This window comes from Orycteropus afer, unplaced genomic scaffold (genome assembly GCF_000298275.1).
Source record: "Orycteropus afer afer isolate SDZICR_OR568_19922 unplaced genomic scaffold, OryAfe1.0 scaffold00240, whole genome shotgun sequence".
Lineage (NCBI taxonomy): Eukaryota > Metazoa > Chordata > Mammalia > Tubulidentata > Orycteropodidae > Orycteropus > Orycteropus afer.
This window is the reverse complement of record NW_006921827.1, coordinates 2,663,132-2,687,308: the sequence shown is the minus strand read 5'-3', so window position 1 is coordinate 2,687,308 and position 24,177 is coordinate 2,663,132. Positions and strand designations below refer to the sequence as shown.

Sequence of the window (24,177 nt, the reverse complement as noted above, 5' to 3'; positions counted from 1 at the left end):
TGAAACCTGTAAGTCTGAGGCACAACTATTACTTTTGTCAGTGGATGCTGTACAAGCAGATTTAAGGCTGTATTCAGCTATAAAGAGTTCAATCTCTCTTTAATAGTCTTTCTATGTAGCTCACATACAAGTTTCAAAATCTCATAGGATAGGAGTTGAAAAATCCCCAAATGCTTTCTTCAATACTATTCTCCACATTGTGAGTATATTTACATAGGAGAGTGTACAAACTTAAAACTGTTTGAAAAAAAATTGCAACCATGATTTTCAAACTCTTATCACAATGATCCTCATTCTCACTTTTGAACTTTTTCCCAACTTCAACTTAACGTTTGTCAGATTGTTCAGTGTAGTCCTCAGGCAATTTTGATATTGCTCCAAAGGAGAATAAAAATTAAATATATTCACTGCCACCCACTTTGGGAGAGGCTTGGTTGCAAAGAAAATGGTGTTCCTGGTTTTGAAGGGTAACTAGGAAACCCATCAGGTTGAGCTGGGTAGCTATCCATAGTTGAAGCTGAATGGACCTGCTGTAATAATACTGACTGTGCAGCTGCATTATGCTGTAATTCTTGCAAAGTAGACTGTGAAGGATTCTGGGAAAACCCTGGGATACCTGGGAGGGATAAAAGGCCTAGAAAAACAAAGCTGCCTGTGGCTTGAAGTCCAGATGACAAACCAGCTTGTGCAACCAGAGCTGAGCTGAAGTTGGAACTAAATGCTGATGCGAATCCTGGAAGGATTGGACCAGGTGACGGGGCTGTAGCAGCAACAGGCGGTGGTGTCACAGCAGCCACTGTGGAGGGTGCCTGCAGCCCCGGGAAGGAAGGGAGAGCAGGGGCAACACTGGAGGCATTAGAGACAAAAAAAGCCAGGGTATGATGGATTTGAGGATGGCAGAGGTTCTTGAGTGACTGAAAAATGTGAAGGAACAGCAGTAGACAAGTTGAGGGGGAAAGGTGCTGCCAAGACTGGTGTTGAGGTGAAAGCCCTGAGAGAACCACTGCTGTAGAGCTAGGATGAGAGAGAGATGTGGATGTGACCGTGGTAGAAGAGATGGCTATTGATGACCCTGGAAGAGATACTGCTGGGCTAAGAGATGGGTTGCCACTTAAAGTAAAATTATTGGTCAAAGAAGTAAAAGGAGGAAGAACAGTGAATACTGGAGCAATAGGAGTGGAGGAGCCATGTGGTGGGAGGGAAATGGAAGAAAGGGGATTTGAACTATTTAAGGAAGTACTCAGACAAGAAAGACCTGACAATGCAGGGTTAAGGCAAGTAGATAGACTGATGGGCCCTGATGTTGACATATATGCTGGCCTAAGGTCCCTGACAAACCTAAAGTGCCATGTTGTTGTTGTTGTTATGTGCCGAGTCAAACCCGACTCATAGCCACCCCTCCTTGGGTTTCCAAGGCAGTATCACTACGGAAGTAGGATTGCCCAACCTTCCTTCCGAGGAGTGGCTGATGGGTTTGAACCACCAGCCGTCTGGTTAGCAGGCAAGTGTCTTAGCCACTGTGCTACCAGAGCTCCCAAAGTGCCATGAGAGGGATTAAATAAAGGAATGAGAAGGACCTTTGAAGGCTGAGGGAGTAGGACTTCTGGGCTCAGTTTTGGTCATAACAGGAAGAGTCGTTACAGCAGGGGTAGACGAAATATGCAGGTCAGAGTTGCCTGAGTGGGGGCCTGGAAGTAGAGCTGGGCTTTCTCAGAGTCCGCAAAGAAGCCTGGGGGCTCTGAACTCTGGACCCTGCAGGTAAAAGCGAGGCGCCACCGAGGAAATGTCGTGAAGCCTCCTTCCTGGGTGGAGCGGCCGGAAGAGATGCGGCACCCGTGCCCGGAAGGAAGAAGGCACCATCCTTTAGGTTCGCACCTGCTTCTGGGCCGCGCCCCTCACCTCCGGGAGCCCCGACTCATGGCCTGGCAGGGATATCCTCAGCCGCTCAGGCGATTCCTCGCTCCCGTAGCCTGGGTAGCTGCGGCCCGGTGGGCTCTTTGTTACCAGCTGCCGCGGCTTCCGAGAGCGGGCCAGCGGCCGAAGAGAACCGGCAGTCGGGCTTAGTGGGGCACGGCCTGGGCTGGAGGACTTCCGAAGACCGCAGCACCAATATAGTCAGGCGCCCTCTGTTTTCTTTGAGATATAACCCACACTGAAAACTGTGGTCTTTGAACTTCACCAGTAAATGCTTCAAGTCTACTTCATTTTCAGCAAGGGAAGTTGTGTCATGAGCATACCTCACAAGTTGTTAATTATGATGTCAACCCTGATGCTGCATTCTTCTTTATATAGTCCAGTTTCTTGGATTATTTGGTAAGCATACATATGGAATAAGTATGGTGAAAGGATATAACCCTCATGCACACTTTTTCTGATTCTAAACCACACAGTATTCCCTTAGTCTTTTCTAATGACTACCTCTTTGTCTGTGTACAGGTTCTGCATGAGCACAAGTAACTGTTGCAGAACTCCAATTCTTTGATATATTATCCATCATTTGTTACAATCCACACAATTGAATGTCTTCACATAGTTAATAAACCATAGGTAGATATCTTTTTGGTATTCTTTGCTTTCAGCTAAGATCTATCTGACATCAATATCCCTCATTACATGTTCTATTACACATTCTGTTGGATCACTGTTCTTTGAGACATGCAGAGCACAAATACTGATCTCTTCCAGTCAGTTGACCACGAAGCTATCTTTCAAATTTCTTGGCATAAACAAGTAAGCCCCTCCTGTGTTGCATCTATTTGCTGAAATGTCTCAATTGGTATTCTGTCAATTGCTGAAGCCTTGTTTTTTTTGCCACTTCCTTCAGTGCAGCTTGGACTTCTGCCTTCCATACCATTGTTTTTTGATTATATGCTACCTCCTGAAATAGTTGGACATTGACTAATTCTTTTTGATGTAGTGACTCTGTGTATTCTTTCCATTTTCTTTTGATGCTTCCTACATCATTCAGTGTTTTACCCATAGAATCCTCAGTGTTACAACTCAAAGCTGGAATATTTTCATCAATTCTTTCAGCTAGATAAATGCCAAGCATGTTCTTCCCTTTTGGTTTTTTAACTCCAGGTCTTTGCATATTTCATTATGATACTTTACTTTATCTTCTTGAGCTGCCCTTTGAAATCTGTTCAGTTGCTTTATTTCAACGTTTCTTCCATTTACTCTAGCTACTCTATTTCAAGGATAAGTTTCAGAGTGTCTTCTGACATCCATTTTCATCTTTTCTTCCTTCCGTCTTTTTAATGACCTTTTGCTTTCTTCGTATATGATGATCATCCCATAACTCGTCTGGTCTTTGGTCATTGGTGTTCAGTGTTTCAAATCTATTCTTCAAATGGTCTCTAAATTCAGGTGGAATATGCTCACAGTCATATGTTGGCTCTTGTATACTTGTTTTCATTTTTTTCAGCTTCAACTTGCCCTTGCATGTGAGCATTTGATGGTCAAGGGTCAAGGTACTGACAGAACACCCATTAAGATGTTCAACAGACAGATGCAGTGTTGGAGGTATTTACTTGTTTGTGCCAAGAAATTTGGTAGACAGGTACCTGGCCAACCAACTGAAAGAGAAACACATTTGTGCCCATTCCAATGAAAGACGATGCCACAGAAGGTGGAAATTATTTAACAATATTATTAATATGACATACAAGTAATTTTGCTAAAGATAACTAAAAAGTAGTTGTAGCAATACATGGACAAGGAACTTCCAGAAACTCAAGCTGTATTCAGAAAAGGAAGTGGAATGAGGCATATCATTGCTGACATAAGATGAGTCTTGGCTGAAAGCAGAGAATACCAGAAAGGTGTCGACCTGTGTTTTATTGATTATGCCAAGGCATTCGACTGTGTGGATCATAAGAAATTACGGATAGCATTGCAAAAAATGGAATTCCAGAAGTTAATTGTACTCATGAGGAACGTGTACATAGACCAAGAGGTAGTCATTCAAAAAGAACAAGAGAATACTGTGTGATTTAGAATCAGGAGATGTGTGCATGAAGGTTGTATCCTTTCACCATACTTATTTGATATATATGCTGAGCAAATAATCTGAGAAGCAAGGTTGTTTAAAGAAGAACACAAAATCATGGTTAGAGGAAAACTCATTAATAACCTGTGATATGCAGATGATACAATGCTGCTTGCTGAAAATGAAGAGGATTTGTTGCAGTTAATGATGAAGGTCAAAGACTACAGTTTTCTGTATGGATTACACTTTGACATGAAGAAAACAAAAATCCTCACAACTGGCCCAATAAGCACAATCAGGATAAACAGAGAAAAGACTGAAGTTGTTAAAGAGTTGTTTTTTTTTTTTTCTTTTTTCTTTTTGCTTGGGTTGACAATCAACATCCATGGAAGCAGTCAAGAAATCGGACAACATCTTGCACTGGGCAAATATGCTGCAAAAGGCCTCTTTAAAATTTTAAAGAGCAAAGATATCACTTTGAAGACTAAGGTGCACCTAACCAAAGCCATGGTATTTTCAATAATTGTATGCCTTTGAAAGCTGAACAGTGAATAAGGAAGACCAAAGATGAAATGATACCTTTGAATTGTCATGTAGGCAAAGAATACTAAAAATACCATGGACTGCCAGAAGAATGAACAAATCTGTCCCGGAAGAAGTGCAGCTGAAATACTCCATGAATGGGCACCATTTATCTCACGTACTTTGGTCATGTTGTCAGAAGCGAACTGTCCATGGAGAAGGAAATCATGCTTGGTAAAGCAGAGGGTCAGCAAAAAAGGGGAAGACTCTCAAGGAAAAGAATTGACCCAATGGCTGCCTCAATGGGCTCAAACATAGCAAGAATTGTGAAGATGGGGTAGTACCAGGTAGTGTTGCGTTCTGTTGTACATATATGATCACTGTGAGTCATGGCTGACTCTATGGCACCTAAGAACAACAACAGTGTCTAAGATATTAGTCTTTATTTGTTCATTTCATTTCTTTTTCAACTTGTAACTTTCCCATATTCATACTTCATACAATCCATATTCTGGTTATTAATGGGTGTTTGCTGCTAATTCTTCTCATTTTGAGACAGGCATGTCACATCAGCAAATGAAGGTCCTGATAGCTTTACTTCATCCCTGTCATTAAGGTCAAATTTCCTTTGAGGAGGCAGCTCTTCTCCAGTCATGATTTGAGTGCCTTGCTACCTGAAGGGCTTGTGTTCTGGTACTATATCAGACAATGTTCTGGTGTATTCATAAGGTTTTCACTGGCAAATTTTTTCAGAAGGTCCTTCTTCCTAGTCTGGAAACCCTGAGGAAAATTGTCCACTATGTATGAACCCACTGCTACTTGAATTACCAACCTATTAATACTGTTATTTTATTTTTTATTTTTTATTTTAGCATAATAAGGTTAGGAAGAGAAAGGATAGAAATCAGGTTTTTCAAAATATTCCTCATTATTGTTTAACTTTATAGAAAGAGTATGCATTATACATGTAACGTCACAAACCCTCAAATTCTTGGCAAAAGTATTACATTCTGGGGGGACTAGTTATAGCTGGCCAAGAACTGCCGTACACATAAAGCTAACTAACATATTTAGAATATTAATTCTGAGTCAAGAAAAGCTTTAAACTGGAAATTGTTTAAGACAGTACTGTATATTTATTATATTTCAGGGAAATGCTTATTTTATTCTTAAAATTGTAAAAATTCTGGCATTACAGTAAAAAAAAAATGTCTTGGTTGGCATAAAAGAGGGAAAAAGATGTAAAATATGCTTAGTATATTATTTCAACCTTTTAAGACCCAGGATTTCATATCCATCTTTTTTTTTTCCCCACCGATTGCCAGATTGCTACTTTATATGATATATATACTCAATAAATGCTTACTTAATTTTAGTCACAATGAAGATTTGAATCATAAAACTGGAGAGCTGTAAGGTTAAGAATTACCCTGGAATCAATTTATTGGTGATAAGTAATTTTTGAGGAAGCCCCTGGTTAAGCGCTTCATCCAAATGGTTAAGTACTAATGGTTAAGCACTCAACTACTAGCTGAAAAGTTGGGGGTTTGAACCCACCCAGAGGAATTTTGGAAGATTGCCATGGTGATCTGCTTTCAAAAGATCACAGCCTAGAAAACATTATAGAGCACATTAACTCTGCACACATGGGGTTGCAATGAGTTAGAATCTACTTGATAGCCACTAACAACAACTTATACATTGATGGTATTAGAAAGTAAATATAGGGTAGGTTATAAATAAAATGATCAGAATGCAGACCTGCTGATAACAAATTGAAGAACCAAGTCAGAGCACAGCTTCTTTAATATACCGAGCCTCAGTTGGCTCACAGGCACTTATCTGCCTCTCCTCATTTATGAAGTTCTGTCCAGTTCTAGAGGAGCTTTATTTTAATTATACATTCTGGAAACAGTCTATTAAAAATAAACTTATACTTTTAGAATAGTGATAGATTTATATAAAAATTATAAAGACAGTGTAGTGAGTTCCCATATGCCCTACTTCCCCTAGTGCTAACATCGTTATTTTAAGAAAAGTTTATTTATTATTTGGTGAAAGTTTACACAGTATATTTGGTTTCCATTTAACAACTATTACATAAATTGTCCTATAACATTGGTTACATTTTTCATAATATGTCAACATTCTCAATTCCTTTCTGGATGTTCCATTTCCAGCAATCTATTTTTCCTAGTTCCTTACAATTCCATCTTTGTTTTAGAGTTATTATTGACCCATTGATCTCATAGATAATTTTTTAAAGATGTGCAGTACTCACAGTTTATAGTCTTTACTTTGTGAGAAAATCTCTTATTTAGCTAAAATGTAACCTCAAGACATAGTTTTTGTTCAGGTTTAAAGATTATCTTAGGGAACTAAACAAAAATTCAAGCCCTGGGTTGCAATAGTGGGCAAAATCTATGGGCAAAATATTGACTATACAGGAAACATCAAAAGATGGAAGGAATATACAAAGTCACTTTACCAAAAATAATTGGTTGATGTTCAACTATTTCATGAGGTTGCTCAGGATCAAGAACCTATGGTATTGAAAGAAGAAGTCTAAGCTGCACTGAAAACATAGGCAAAAAACAAGGCTCCAAAAATTCATAGAATACCAGTTGATATGTTTCAATAAACAGATATAGCACAGAAGGTGTTCACTTATCTATGCCAAGACATTTTGAAGCTATTTGGCCAACCAACTACTCACTCACTCACTGCCAACGAGTTGGATGTGACTCAGCGACTCCTTCCTTGGGTTTCCAAGGCAGTATCTCCACGGAAGTAGATTGCCCAATCTTCCTTCCAGGAAGTGGCTTGTAGTTTGAACCACCAGCCTTCTGGTTAGCAGTCAAATGCCTTAGGCACTACACCACCAGAGTTTCTCCTACTACTAGAAGAGATCCAGATTTTGCCCATCCAAAGAAAGGTATTCCAACAGAATGCAAAAATTATTGAATAATATTATTAATATCACATGGAAGTAAATTTTTGCAGAAGATAATTCAAAAATGGTTGCAGCAGTATAACTATTCTAGCAGGGAACTGCTAGAAATTCAAGCTGGATTTAGAGGAGGATGTGGAATGAAAGAGATCATTGCTGATGTCAGATGATCTTGACTGAAAGCAGAGTCTACCAGAGAGATGTTTTATAGACCTGTGTTTATTGACTGTGAAAAGACATTCGACTGTGTGGATCATATAAATTATAGATAACATTAGGAAGAATTAGAATTCAAGAACACTTGATTGTGTTCATGCAGAACCTGCACATCAACCAAGAGGCAGTCATTCAAACAGAACAAGGGAATACTGCATGGTTTAAAATCAGGAAAGGTGTGTATCAGGGTTATATCCTTTCACCATACTTATTCAAACTGTATGCTTAGCAAATAATGAGAGAAGCTGGCTTATATGAAGAAGAGTGTAGCATCAGGATCAGAGGAAGATCATGAACAACCTGCAATATGCAGATGGTACAACCCTGCTTGCTGAAAGTGAAGATGTGAGCACTTACAAAGATTAAAAACTACAGCCTTCGATATGGATTGCATCTCAACATAAAGCAAAAATCCTCACAACTGGGCCAATAATCAACATCACAATAAATAGAAAAACAAGACTGAAGTTTTCAGCGATTTTGTTTTATATGGATCCACAATCAACACCCACGGGAGCAGAAATCAAGAATTCAAATGATGTATTGTATTGGGCATATCTCCTGCAAAGAAGTCCTCTGAAGTGTTTAAGGGCAACGATATAGCTTTGAAGAATACGTTCTGCTTAACCCAAGTCATGATCTTTTCAATTGCCTTACATGCATGTGAGACCTGGACAATGAATATAGAAGACTGAACAATAATTGATGGATTTGAATTGTGGGGTGAGTGAAAAATATTGAATGTGGTATGAACTTTTAGAAGAATGAACAAATCTGTCTTGGAGAAAGTACAGCCAGAATCTTCTTTAGAAGTAAGAATGGCCAGGCTTCTCTCATACTTTCATCAGGTTGACATAAGCAACCAGTCCCTGGAGATGAATATTATGATGGGTAAAGTAGAGGATCAGCACAGAAGGGGAAGACTGTCAAAAAGATGTATTGACCCAGTGGCTGCAATGGTGCAGGACCAGGCAGTTTTTTGTTCTGTTGTACATAGGGTATGTATGAATCAGAACTGAATGAATGGCACCTAATAACAAGAACAATATTGCTTGATACATGTTTTCCCATCCTTTTATTTTTAGCTTATTTTTTGTCCTTTTGTGTAAGGTGTGTCTCTTATGGACAGCATATTGATGGGTCATGTTTTCTTATCCATTCTGCTACTCTCTCTCTCTTGACTGGTATATTAAATCTATTTAAATTCCGTGTACTTATTGACAGGTATGAATTTGCTGCTTCCATTTTCCTGTGCTTTTTTTTTGTGTGATGCTTTTTTTCCCCCCATATATTTTTTTGTGCTGATCTTAGCTTGTTAATGAATTTCTTTTGTTGCTATTATTTTAGTGTTTTCTGAGACTTTATGATTTTCTTCCTTTTTATTTTGGTGTGAAGGTTTATTATTTTCTTTGAAATTACACCACAACTTATTATTATCTTCCTAAGTTTAAAGCAGTCCATTCTATTTGACTTCCCCTCTGTTTGGAAGTTCTGTAACTATACCACTTATTCCCTCTTTCGCTTTGTGGTTATCATTGTTTACAAAGTGGCATCTTTGATTCCCTATTTTCTGTCTTGTAGGCTTATTTCATTTTTGGTACTTCTTTATCTTTGTTGATTTCCAGGTGATGTTGCCCTATGTCTTAATCTCTGGTTGTTGTCTGCCATCGGCTGTTCTCTGTCTGGTGGACTTGCTTTAGTATTTCTTATAGGGTTGGTCTGTTTTTTGAAAATTCTGTTAATTCTCTTTATCTGACAATGTCCTAATTTCATTATCATATTAGAGGGACAATTTTGCTGAATATATGGCTGGCAATTTTTTTTTTTCTTTAGCATTTTGCATACATATCATCCTATTGCCTTCTGGTGTATATGTTTACTGCCAAAAACTCAGTAGTTAGTCTTATTTGTTCTCCTTTGTAGGTGACTTTTTGTTTTTCTTGAGCTGCTTTTAAGACTGTTTGTCTTTTATTTTGGAAAGTTTGATTATGATATGTCTTGGTGATTTTCTTTTGGGGTCTGTCCTATTTGGAATTTTTTGAGTTTCTTGAATGCTTATCTCCTCATCTTTCATGATATTAGGGGAGTTTTCTTCCAACAAATCTTCAATAATTTTCTTTTTTTTTTTTTGTCTCTTCTTTTTCTGGAATTCCTATCAGTGTCTCTGCCCAGTGTCCTAAATGAATCTGAATGTTTTTTTCCTTTTGTTTAATTCTTTTTGTTTTTTCTGATTGTTCATCCAAAAAATTGGTGTTGAGAGATCTGTCTTCAGTCTCACTAATTCTATGTTCCATTGATTCAGTTCTACTCCTTTGTCCTTCCAATGCATTGTCCATTTCTGAAATTTTAGTATCAATGTTTTGGATTTCTATTTGCTGTTTTTTATGGTTTTTAATCATCCATTTATTTGGTCAATTCATTTTGCATTTTTTTTTTTTTTTTTGAATCCTTCTAGAATTTTGTCTCTATTTTCTTTGATTTTGTCTGTAGTTTCCTTAAACTTTCTCTAAATCCATTGAAATTATCTAAATATATTTCTTTTGCATTCCTTATCAGTAATTCCACTATCATTTCTTCCTCTGGAATATTTCCTGGCTGTGGTAGTTAAGATTATGTGTCAATTTGGCAAGGTCTTCTGGTTTTGAGTGGCTGGACAGCTGGATGTAGTATTCCCCATGATGAGACCAGTAATCAACTCCATGGTGTAATTTACTGTGAGCAGCTGCTTTAGAGATGTGGTTCTTCTCCCAGAATATAAGGAGAAGCTATAGGAATGGTTTGTAGCTTTTTGGCATGCTTTGATCCTGCTGATTCATTTTTTAGCAGCCTGCCATGTTGTCTGCTGATATTAGTACTCTTGATGGACTTGAATCAATGGGCTGCTGGATGGTTTGGTAATATCAGGACTGTGCCTTTCTACTTGTTGACCTTGGGTTTGTCAGACTCTGCATCCAGCAGCTGCCTGAGTGAAGAAAGCCTCCAGCTTCAGTGGGCTGGAAGGAAAGGTGGAGCTGAAACCCAACGTTGAGGGGCTTTCACCCAACCCCTAGAGTTTGGCACTTTGAACTCAGACTTCTAGCTTCCCAAAACTATAAGAGAATAAACTCCTGTTTGTTAAAGCCATTCCATTTGTGGTATATGTCTGTTAGAGTTGCACAAGAGGTAACCAAAACAGAATATGGTACTTGGAGAGTGGGGTGCTGTTCTGATAGATACTTAAAATATGGAAACAGGAGTGGAATACATCCTTGACCCAAGACCACAGCAAGAAGACCCTGACAGAGAGACACAGAAGCAGAGCTGAGAGACCAGCATTAGCTAGCAATAGGCTTATCAGCCAATGGAGGAGAAAGCTGGATGCCATTGGGTAGGCAGCTTCCTAGTGGTGTGGGTTGCTTTTGGGCATTAATTGGTAGAAGATACCAACAAGATATGGAATTGCAGGTTGGCCAGCCCATGGAGCAAGAAAATTGAGTGCTTTTTGGGCAGGAAGATTTCTGGCAGAGTGGGTTGCCTTTGGCATTACTCAGCAGAAGCAGAGATACCAAGGAAACAGGAAGAGCTTCCTTAGTCTTAAAGGGTAGGACCATGGCCTCCTAGATTTCAAAGAGTCACTTTCACCAACTTGATTCTGGAGTGTGGGGCTGTTCGTTCATGTGGGTCAGTGGGATGGGGCCATAGCTGCTGCCCAAAAGTGAGGGGCAGGGCTGCCATGCCCAAGAGGTAGAGGAATGGGCCTACTAGGCCAAGGAGGTGAGGTCCCCACTCCAATGAACTAGGGATCTGGAGCCACCTAGTGAAGAAGATCTATGCAGGTTCCACCAATGAAGATCTGTACAGGTGCCAAGTTGACAAGGCGAGGAATTGTGGTAGTTGAGGTTATGTGTCAACTTGGTTGACTCTGGTTTTGAGTGCTGGGAAGCTAGATGTAGTATTCACCATGATGAAACTGGTAAACAAGTCCATGGCAGAATCTACTGAAGGAGCTGAGTAGCTGCTTTAGCAATGTGGTCTGCTCCCAGTATATGAAAAAGCTTTAGAACTGGTCAGTAGTGTTTTTGGCATTCTTTGACCCTGAACATAGCTGAGTCATGGTTCAGCAGCCTGCCATGTTGTCTGCTGATCTTGGGACTCTTAATGGACTTGAATCAATGACCTGCCATGTGGTTTGGTAATATTCGGACTGTGCCTTTTTACTTGTCAGCTTTGGGTTTATTGGTAAGCAGCCAGCAGCTGTGTGAGTGAAGAAAGCCTCCAGCTTCAGTGGACCAGGAGTGAGAGCCAGAGCTGAAACCCAAGGTTGAGGTGCTTTCACCCAGCCCCTGGAGCCTGGTACTTTGAACTCAGACTTCTAGCCTCCAAAACTGTAAGAGAATAAACTTCTGTTTGTTAAAGCCATCCAATGTGTGGTATTTCTGTTAGAGTGATACCAAGTAACTGAGACACTGGCCCTTTACTTTACTTATGTTTGAAGCATCATGTCCTCTTTTATTTTGCTTTGTGGATTTGAAGTCATCTGTTGTCTCAGAGACATTGTAGTGTTATTGGATTAATTTATTGCTTATAAATTGATTTGCTTCACATCCCGACCCATAACGACCCCTCCTTGGGTTTCTGAGGCAGTATCACTACGGAAGTAGATTGCCCAACCTTTCTTCTGAGGGTGACTAGTGAGTTTGAACCACCAGCTTTCTGGTTAGCAGTCAAGTGCCTTAGGCACTATGCTACCAGAGATCCCATGATTTTTTGTGTTGTTCCATGTTAATATATCCAGGCAACAAAATAGTCATGTTACTCTGGTTACTAGTTTGGTAGCACTGGGGCATTCACCACCTGTCTCTTGGCAGTTTGGTAACAGGTGGGAGTGTGGGCATAAGTCTCTGATCACTGATCATGCAAAGCAGTTGAGAGTGGTCTGGGTGGGTGTTGGCCATCATCGGTTGTGGGTCCAGTAGTGCTAGAGCAGGTGGTGGCACTCTCCTAGTGGGTGGGGTAGCAGATGTGTGCGGATATGGTTGGTAGGCTCACTAGCTCCCGACTACTAGAGAAAGATAGAAAAAACAAAAAGGGGGGAGCATAGAAGATAAGATGAAAAAGAAAACAAAGGAAAAAATAGGGCAGAAGAGGGGAGACCTAACAAGAAAGAAAAAGAAGAAAAAGGAAGAAAAACAAAAACAACAACAATAAAGAAATAAATGGCAAGTGATAGCCATCAAAACCAGTTGTAGTGGAGAAGTGGCACTTGCTCCATTGGAGCATTCACCACCAAGCATGTAGGGTCAGGGGTGCACTACTATTGCAGAGGTGTTGGGAGGGAAATTGCTTCATTCGGCTAGATCAAAAGAAAAAAAAAAAAGGAAGAAGAAGGAAAGGAAAAAAAGTAATCCTGTTGGGATTGGGAGAAAAAGAAAAAAGGCAAAGGAAACAAAAGCTAGGGGAGGAAGTGGGAAGAATTGAGAAGGAAAGAAAGAAAAAGAAAAATGAGAAGATAAAAGAGAAAAAGAAAAGGTGCAAGTGTTAGCTGCCAAGCATATCTGTATCAGGAATGTGGAGCTCACTCCAGAAGAACTCACAGTGCCTGCCATAGAGAGGTGGAGGCAGGTGCTGCTGACCACGAAAGTAGGTGTGGGGTGGGGGAGGAGACAAAATAAAAAGATAGGGTAAAGAGGAAGAAAATAAAGAAAAGAAAAAGACAAGAAGAGGGAAGAACTATGGAGAAGGAACAAAGAAAAAAAAAAGGAAGAAAGAAAAAAAAAAAAAAAACAGCCACTGTACTGTTGAAAATATGAGCCACCAAACACACTTATGCCAGAGTGTGCACTTCTGACCAGGGAGGGGTGGAGACAGGTGTTACAAGTATTTGGACAGTGCGGGGAGGGGCACCTCCTCTTTGGGGAAGATGGAAGACAGAAGATCTAAGCAAAAAGACGGGGAAAAAAAAAGCAGCTCAGCACTAGCAATGGAGGGAGTTGGACCAGTCTCAGAGTGGGTGGGGGTGTAGAGAGCTGTTTCTGGTCACTGGGATGTTGTGCAAGGTAAGGGGAGGACACATCTCTCTGGTTGCCTGATCACTGATGCGGGTGCTGGTGCAGTTCTGAACAAGTGGAGTTGGTTATCTGGTTACTTCTCTGAACAGAACACTGCTTGAAATAATTCAACATGGCTATGCTGTGCCAGTTAGCCATTTATCACTCCTAGTTCTCTATTTTCAGTCAGTTTCTTTCTCTCATTGGTATTTAATTTACTTGTTTATCCTTTCCTTTGAAGCTCTGGGCTCTAAGATTACTATCCATAGCTGTTTCCCTTGTTTTCTGAGTTTTTGTCATAGAGGGTCTGAATAGCGTCTCTGCCTAGTCTGCTACCTTGGACTTAGAACATATTTTTTCCCATTTTTTAATTGGGTCGTTTGTTTTCATATCATTGAGTTTTAATTGCTCTTTGTAGATTTTGGATATATGTCCTTTGTTAGATGTATACTTTCAAAATGTTTTTCCCAGTCTGGGTCTTGATTTTCATTTTCTACAGAGTCTTTCACAGAACAGAAGTTTTAAATTTCAATAAAGTTCAACTTACCAATTTTTTCTTATGGATCATGCTTTTGATGCTACATCTAAAAACTCATGTTGTTGTTGTTGTTATGTGCCTTCAAGTCGGACCTGACTCATAGAGACCCCTCCTTGGATTTTTCAAGGCAGTATCACTACGGAAGTAGATTGCCCAACCTTCCTTCTGAAGAGTGGCTTGTGGGTTTGAACCTCTAGCCTTCTGGTTAGCAGCCAAGTGCCTTAGGCACTATGCTACCAGAGATCCTTAAAAAACTCATAATTAAGTCCAAAGACAAAGCCATACAGATTTTTTCAAAGTTTTCTTGTAGAAGATTTACAGTTTTGCATTTTATGTTTTGTTCTGTGATCAATTATAAATTCATGTTTGTGATAAGTATAAAGTCTTTGTCTATTTTTTTTTTTTTTTTTTGGCATATGGACATCCAGTTGTTGGGTACTATTTTTTGAAAAAATCTGTTATACACATTGAATTATCTTTGCCAAAAATCAATTCTCTATGTTTGTGTAGGTCTATTTCTAGGCTCTCTATTCTGTTCCATTACTCTATGTGTCTAGTTTAACAGATATCAGGCTGTCTGCATTTTGACAGCTTTAGAGTAAGCCTTGATATTGGGTAGTGTGAGTCCTTCAATTTTATTTTTCTTCAATATGGTGTTGAATATTCTATGTGTTATGCCATAAAAACTTTAGAATCAACTTTTCAGTATCTACAATAGCTTGCTGACACTTGGATTATTACATTGATTCTATGTGGTGAGTTGGGAACTATTGACATCCTAACAATATTTAGTCATCCAATTAATGAACATAAAATATCTCTTTATTTAGCTTGTCTTTGATATCTTTCCTCAGTGTTTTGTAGTTTCCTGCATTTGATCTTGTGCATTTGTTAGATTTATACATAAGAATTTCTTTTTTTTTTTCTGGTGCTAATGTAAATGGTATTAGTTTTTAAATTTCAAATTTTAATTATGAATTACTAATATATAGGAATTCCTCACAAGGAAGGTTGGGCAATCTACTTCCATAGTGATGTTGTTGTTGTTGTTATGTGCTGTCGAGTTGGCCCTGACTCATAGCGACCCCTCCTTTGGTTTCCGAGGCACTATCATTACAAAAGTAGATTGCCCAACCTTCCTTCTGAGGAGTGGCTGGTGGGTTTGAACCGCCAGGCTTCTGGTTTGCAGTCAAGTGCCTTAGGCACTAGGCTACCAGAGCTCCGTAGTGATACTGCCTTGGAAACCCAAGGAGGGGTCTCTATGAGTTGGGTCCTACTCAATGGCACATAACAGCAACAACAATATATAGGAAAGTAATTAATTTTTGTATAATGGCCTGTATATCCTACAATCTTGATATATGTGGTGGTTAAGTTTTTGTGTAAACTTGGTTGGACCTAGTTGAGTGGCTGAGCAGCTGGTGGTAGTTATTCCCCATGATGAGACTGTCAATCAACTCCACAGTGGGACCTACCATAAGCAGCTGAGTAGCTGTTTTAGGGACATGGTCTGCTTTCCATATATAAGAAACAGCTTTGGGAATGGTTTTTAGCTTATGGCACGCTTGAACTCTGTTCAGCAGCCTGCCATGCTCTGTCGACCTTGAGAATTTTGATGGACTTGAATTAATGGCCTGCCATGTGGTTTGGTAACATTAGGGCTGTGCCATTTTATTTGTTGACCTTGGGCTTGTCAGCCTCAGCAGCCAGTAGCTGCCTGAGTGAAAAAACTCTAGCTTCAGTGGGCTGGGGCAAGAGGCAGAGCTGAAACTCAAGGTCGAGGGGCTTTCACACTTTGAACTTGGACTTCTAGCCTCCCGAACTGTAAGAGAATAAACTCCTATTTGTTCAAGCCCATCCATTTGTTGTATATTCTTTTCAGAGTGGCACTAGGTAACCAACATGCTATACTTTCTTATTAATACTGGGAATTATTTTCTAGAATCTTTGAGATTTTCTACATAGACAATCATGTCATGTGTAAGTATAACAGTTTTTTTTTTTTTCCCCCCCTCTCCATACACCTTTATTTCTTATTCTTGTTAAACTAGCTATGACTTTCAGTACAGTGTTGAGCAGGAGTGGAACATTTTTCTTAATCTTAGAAAAAAGCATTCAGTCTCTCATTATGAAGTTAATATTATCTTTAGGTTACTTGTAGATGTTATTTATCAAATTGAGGAAGTATCTATATGCCTAGTTGGCTGTGAATTTTTATTATGAGTAAGTATTAGATTTTGTAAAATGCATTTCCAGTGTCTATTGAGACGATTATGTGGTTATTATCCTTTATTCTATTGATATGTATTAATTGATTTTCAAATGTTAAATCAAATTTTTATTTTTCAGAGAAATTATACTTGTTTATGTTGTATAATTTTATACATCATTAGAATTAATTTGCTAAGAATCTGTTAAGGATATTTGTGTCTACATTTATGAGAGATACTGGTCTGTAGTTTTCTTGTAATATCTTTATCTTGTTTTAGTATTAGAGTAATTATGGATTCATAAAATGACTAGAAAGTGTTCCCACTCTTTCTGTTTTCTGGAAGATATTGTGAAACTTTGGTATTTCTTTTTAAATAGTTATCAGCCTAATTACTTTAGTAAATATAGAATTATTTAGGTTATCTGTTTCTTCTTGTGTAAATTTTGATAGTTTGTGTCTTAAAAGGAATTGATCCGCTTTTTCTAAGTTATTAAATTTGTAGGCATAATGTTCATACTCTTCCTTTAATATCCCTTTATTGTCCCTATCAGTCCACATGGAGCAGTGGTTAAAACACTTGGCTGCCAACCAAAAGGTCAGTGATTTGAACACACCAGCAGCTATGCAGGAGAAGTATGTGAAAAATGAGACAATCTCCTTATGGAAAGATTCACAGCCTTGAAAATCCAATAGGGCAGTTCTACTCTGTCCTTTAGGGAGCTCTGGTAGCATAGTGGCTAAGACACTTGCCTGCTAACCAGACGGCTGGCGGTTCAAACCCACCAGCCACTCCTCGGAAGGAAGGTTGGGCAATCCTACTTCCGTAGTGATACTGCCTCGGAAACCCAAGGAGGGTCGCTATGAGTCAGGTTTGACTCGACGGCACATAACAACAACAACAACATAGGTTGCTATGAGTCAGAATCAACTAGATGGTAGTGTTTTTTTTTTTTTTTTTCTTTCTCTTTGTATCAGTAGTGATGACCCCTCTTTTATTTATGGTAATGGTAAATTGTGTCTCCATTCTTTTTTCTCCTTGTTACATGAATAGAAATTTATTAATTTTATTTATCTTTTCAAAATTCCAGTTTTGGTTTGATTGATTTCCTTCCTTCTTTCTATTTTATTCTTTAACTGCATCTTTATTTTATACATACAAGAGGTTCAGAGGTCTTACATGAGAAAAACACTTTTAGCCAACACCCAGATGATCTGTGGACAGTCTGACTGGAATGAGAGATTGTTTTCTGTTCTCTTGACCTCTAATGTACTCTAAGTGTCAGATTTAAAACCCAAACATTGAATCAAATATGCCAATTGCAAATTTCATGTCTTTCCTGCTCTTAGGAAAACATTTGCTTTCAACTCTTCCTACCTAAAGGAAGGATTAAAAATGGCAACTCCTGCTTAAAAGGCAAGTGAGGGTCCTTTTCTCTACTCAGAGTATAGATGTAGATTTGAGATAACACTTAATCTGAGGTATTTGGAATTCTGACAATTCAAAGTTAGAATGACCAAGCACTTACATTCCCCTGAAAGCTTGTTTAATTTCTGCCTTTTTATTTATTTATTTATTTTTTTAAGAGGAGCTTAAATTGTTCCCCTTTCTCCAGTTTCCTAAGGTAGAAATTTAACATTATGGATTGAATTGTGTCCCATAAAGACATTGAAATTCTAACCACTGTACCTATGAATTTGACCCTATTTTGCAATAAGGATTTTCTTTTGTTATGTTAATAACATCATACCAAGAAGAGTCCTAAATCCAGTATCTTCTGAGTAGTCTCTTATAAAAAGAGAAAATAGAAGGAGACAGACATGGGGAAATCGGGTGCCAAGTGATGACTAGAGGCAGATGCATCTTCAAGCCCGGGAGTGCCAAGGGTTGTCAGCAGGCGCTGGAGACAAAGAAGGACATTCCCCTAGTGTTGATGTCTTGAATTTGAACTTAAAGTCTCCTGAACTATGAGAAAATAAATATCTGCTCTTTAAAGTCATCCACTTTGTGATATTTCGTTATGACAGTTGTAAGAACTAAGGCACTCAGCTTATTGATTTAGATCTTCTTTTCTAATATATGCATTTAATACTATAAATTGACCTCTTAACATTACTTTCACTGTATCCACAATTCATGATATTATATCTTCCTTTCCATTTAAAGGATAATTTAGAATTTTTCTTGAGATTTCTTCTTTAAACCATGAATTATTTTGTTATGTGTTTTCCAGCTATCTTACTGTTACTGATTTCTATTACTGAGATGTGAGAACATACTTTGTATGATTTCTATTCTTTCACATTTGTTTAAGTATGTTTTATGACTCAGAATTAATGAGTGTTTCATGTGAGCTTGAGAAAAATGTATATTCTGCTATTATTAGAATGACATATTCTATAAATGTCAGTTAAATTAACTTGATTAATAGTGATGTTCATGTCATCTATAGCCTTATTGATTTTTCATCTACCTGTTCTATTAAATACTAATAGAAGGTAGTTGAAGTCTCCAACTCTAATGGTGGATAGATCTATATTTCCTCTTCATTTATTTTTTTGGCTCATGTAATTTAACACTCTGTTGCTAGTTGCATACATGTTTTGGATTATTATATCTTCTTGGATAATTGACCCCTTTTGTATTATTTAATGCTTGTCTTTAGCCTTAATAATCTTTCTTCTTCTGAAATTAGCTTTGCCTAAAATTGATATAGCTACTTCAACTTCCTTTTTATTAGTGTTATTTGGGATATTTTTCCCACCTCTTTGTTTTCAACCTATCTGAGTCTTTATATTTAAAGTGGGCTTCTCATAGACAGTTGATAGTTGGTTCTTGTATATATTTTTTAAATCTACTCTGACAATCTCTGCCTTTAAACTGGTATGTTTTGATAATTCTCATTTAAAATAATTGTTGATATTGTTATGTGTCATGTGTGTTTTGTATTTATTCCATTTGTTTTTTCTTTTTCTTCTCTTTTTATGCCTTCTCTAGTATTAATTGATCATATTATATGATTCCATTTTATCCCTTCAGTTAGCATTATCAATTATATCTCTTTAAAAAATCTTTTTAGAGATAATAATATATGCTTTTAACAATCTAATTCCACTTTCAAATAACACTATACTATTCCTCTTGTAATGCAAGTATAACAGAGTATTTCTAATTCATCACTCCTGGACCTTGGACATTGATGTCACTCACTTCACTTAGCATATATGCTATAAGTACCGAATATATACTAACATTGCTTTAAACAGTTATTGGTTAGATCAATTAGCGAAGGGAAAAATAGAAGATTATACTTTACCTCAATTTATTTCTTGAATGATGCTTTTCCTTTCTCTTTAGATTCAAGTTTCTTTTTCCCACTTCCAGAAGAATTTATTTTGTCATTTCTTGCAAGGAAAGCAGCTGGTGATACATTTTCTCTCTTTCTTTTTTTTTGCCTGAGAAACTCTTTTTCTCCTTGGTTTTTGTAGGGTAATTTTGCTGGATATAGAATTGTAGGTTGGTGTGTTTTTTTCTTTTAACTCTACTCTCTCCTTGTGTAATTTCTGATGAAACGTCTGCAGTAATTCTTATCAATGTTCCTCTATAGGTAAGGTATTTTTTTTTCCTTTGTCTTCTTTGAAGATTTTCTCTTTGTTGTTGGTTTTCTGAACTTTGACTATAATAGACTAAATATGATTTTGTTATTTATCTTGCAAGGTATTCTCTGACCTTCCTAAGTCTATGTTTTGATATTGTAATTAACTTTGAAAAGTTCTTGAATTTTTTACTTTAAATATTTCTACTGCTCTCCCCCCTTCTAAATTTGTGTATGTTATCTTTTTTCATCTTTTGATGTTGTCTCACAAGTCTTAGATGCTTTTTTTTTCCCCTCCTCTTTGCATTTCAGTTTAGGAAGTATTTATTGACATATTAACAGATTTTCAAGCTCACTGATTGTTTCCTTGTTTTACATTCTATTATTTCATTCCAAAAAAAACCCCAAACTCACTGCCTTCGAGTTGATTCCAACTCATAGTGACCCTCATAGGGTTTCTAAGACTAAGTATTTATGGAAGCAGACCACATCATCTTTCTTCCACCAAGGGGCTGATGCGCTCGAACTGCCAAATTTCTGGGGAGCAGTCAAGTGCCTTAACCACTAGACCACCAGAGCTAATATGTTCATCATAAATCAAAAACCAAACCCATTGCTGAGTCATTTCTCACTCAGATAACCTATACAATAATGTAGAACTGCCCCATAACATAAGGTTTCCTAGGCTGCAAATCTTTATGGAAGCCAACTGCCACATCTTTTTCCCATGGATTGCCTGGTGGATTTGAACTCTGTTCCTTAAGAGATAAAAATCTGAAGTAAAATCATAAAAATATACATTTTGGACTCCTCCAATAACTTTTGTCTGTAGTTTTCAAAATATTTTTTAGACATTCCCTCTTTACTTGTCATAATACTTTTTATGATGGAAATAGCATGGTGTTATGTATCTTTAGCCATTTTAACTTAGAAAATAGAGACACTGAGAGGTCAAATAATTATTTAAATGTTAACACAGCATCAATTCCATGGACTTGATCATAGAACATTTTTGAGCTTGGCTATATAAATTAGTGAAGTAATTGAAATCCAGTTAAAGTTTTCCAACTTTAAGGTTAGGAGTAAGAACTATTATCATTTTATATATAGGGTAGTTAGAAGAAATTCTCTGAAACTGAATATAAAAATGGGATCAGAACAGAAACTGTCCTTAATCTAGGCTTGTGAGTATTGGAAAGCATACTTTGTAGTGATACTTATTTAATAGCCATCTCCACAGAGAAGTTTTTATTAACCTCATGGTATGTGGACTATATAGCCCCTCTTTCCATAGCAATAAAAGTGGAAGGTACAAGCAGGACTGCCCAGTAACAATGAGGTGATATTTTTAAAGTATGATAAATATGGGTGGCTATTTTACTTGACTGTTTCTGTTCAGCATAATATGTATTTATTTGCCTTTTCTCAATATGGGCGCTAATGTTAAATAATCAACTCTCCAACTAGGGCCTACTTCTGGAATGCAGGATTATTTTTCTTAAATCTCTGATGTAATAGGGCATCACTGCACCTTATAGGTTAATTTTTTTTTTTTTTTTAAAGTCAGAAGGGGATGAACATATGTGAAACCCTGATGCATTTCATTTAAGTATCCAATTTAATCTACATGGATACTGTTGTTAGGTGCTTTTGTGTCAATTCCAACTCACAGTGACCCTGTGTACAACAGCATGAAGCACTGTGCTGTCCTGTGTCATCCTCACAATCCCTGCTATGCTTGAGCCCATTGTTGCAGTCACTGTGTCAATCCATCTTGTTGAGGGTGTTCCCCTTTTTCTCTGACCCTCTACCAAGCATGATATCCTTCTGTAGAGACTGGTCTCTACTGATAACATGACTGAAGTATGTGAGATAAAATCTGGCCACTCTTGCTTCTAAGAAGCATTCCAGCTGCACCTCAGCCAGGATAGATTTGTTATTTCTTCTAGCAGTCCATGGTGTTTTCAGTTCTTTGGTAACACCATAATTCAAAGGCATCAATTCTTTCTTTTTTGATCTTCCTTATTCATTGTCCAGCTTTCTATGCATATAAGGCAATTAAAAATACCATGGCTTGGGTTAGATGCATCCTAGTCTTCAAAGCGACATCTTTGCTCTTCAACACGTTAAAGAGGTCTTTTGCAGTAGATATGCCTGGTGTAATATGACATGTGATTCTGACTACTATTTCCATGAAAGTTGATTATGGATCCAAGTAAAATGTAATCTTTGACAACTGAAATCTTTTCTCTATTTATCATGATATTGCTACGTGGATGCTGCAGGAGTGTTAATGTTTACTCCATTTAATATTTAAAATAATCTGGTTATTGAATTGTGCATATAAGAGATAGACCACAGATGCTAATACCAACCATTGTGTCCACAATACCACATTGCCATTAACACCAAACACTAGGCTGTACAGATAAACACATAAATACCTGAGATGATCAGACAGGGGTCAGTGAACAGAAGTATACTCTAGACCAAGGATAGATTCAGCTGAAGCTAATCTTGCTCAGACACCAGAGATACAAAATACCTGCAGTCCTTACATAAATAATAGAAGACAGACACAGAGTAATCCCTCACAGACAACCAGACACTATGGGAGAGAGCTCTAATAGATCTACTGCCTCAGGACCACAGTACTGGGGGACACCAGGCTCAGTTGGCACAACAAAATACATAAAAGTGTTTCTCCACATCCTACATTGGTGAGTAGTGACTGGGGTCTTAAAAGCTTTCAAGCGGACACCTAAGATGAGCTAATGGTCTCCTAGTGTCAGAAGTGAAGAAGAACACAAAAAAAAAAAACAGCAACAACAAAAAATCCAAGGACATTTAGAAGTAATCAGCCCTAGGACACGATGGCCCTCGAGACCAGAAGAACTGGATGGTGCCTGGCTACCAGTGACAACCACTCAGGAAAGAATTAAATCTGGAGATCCTAGAGTGGGAGGGAAAATGTGGAACAAAATCCAAAAACACAATAATGACCAGAATTATTGGTCAGATGAAATCTGGTGAGACTCCCAATACTATGGCCCTGGAATACATTATGTGCCTGGTATAAAACTCACCCCCAGGGGTGGGCTCTCAGCTTAATAGTTAACAAGATGTACACGCAGACCACTCAACCCAGGATGATTCCACATACTCTATGGGAATCCCTCGGAGCAGTAGACCATGGGACACCAGAGGACAAACATTCAAACTGAGGAAGGGTTGGACATGGCGAATGGGGAATGAAACTAAATGTATGCATTATGTTGAATGTAAAACAAGCTTTTAAAATAAAAAGAGAGAGAGAGAGAGAGATAAATAGAGGCATAAGAGCTTTCAGGCTTGGAGTGGCTCTGTTTAGAGAGGTAGAAAGCCCACATATCACAAATAACATACAAAGAAGTATGTTGTTGTTGTTATTGGATGTCATCAAATCAATTCCAACTCATAGTGACCGCAAGTAACAGAACAGAGCTGCCCTACAGAGTTTTCTTGGTTGTGGTCTTTACAGATCACCAGGTTTTTCTCTGCAGAGTCACTGGGTGGGTTCAAACAACTAATCTATGATTAGCAGCCAAGTGCTTAACCATTACATCACCAGGGCTGGTTGAAAATAAGTATACTATGCATATATTCAGGAGCTCTGGTAGCATAATGCCTAAGGCATTTGACTACTACCAGAAGGCTGGCAGTTCAAACCCACCAGCCACTCCTCGGAAGGAAGGTTGGACAATCTACTTCCGTAGTGATACTGCCTCGGAAACCCAAGCAGGGGTCACTATGAGTCGGGTCCGACTCCATGGCACATAACAACAACAACAACATGCATATATTCAGAGACATATGTCTTTTCTAAGACAAGTTGGGTATTGATTTTAATGTATGATCATTTAAAAAATAAGATGTCAAAAATAAATCTCACACTCATAAAAAAATAATAATCTGGTTATGGCTTCTCTTTTTAGTAGCAAATGGTTAATGTATTCAGCTGTTAGGTAAAAGGTTGGAGGTCAAATCCACCAAAAGGTGCCTCAGAAGATAGGCCTGGTAATATACTTGTAAAAAATCAGCCATTGAGAACCCTATGGAACACAGTTCTACTCTGATACACATGGGGTTCCCA

At 38.1% G+C, this 24,177-nt stretch overlaps 1 pseudogene; it reads right to left on the bottom strand.

Annotated features, from left to right (window-relative positions):
- Positions 1-404: 404 nt before the first annotated feature.
- On the bottom strand, positions 405-3,318 carry LOC103204043 (annotated as a pseudogene).
- Positions 3,319-24,177: the final 20,859 nt, after the last annotated feature.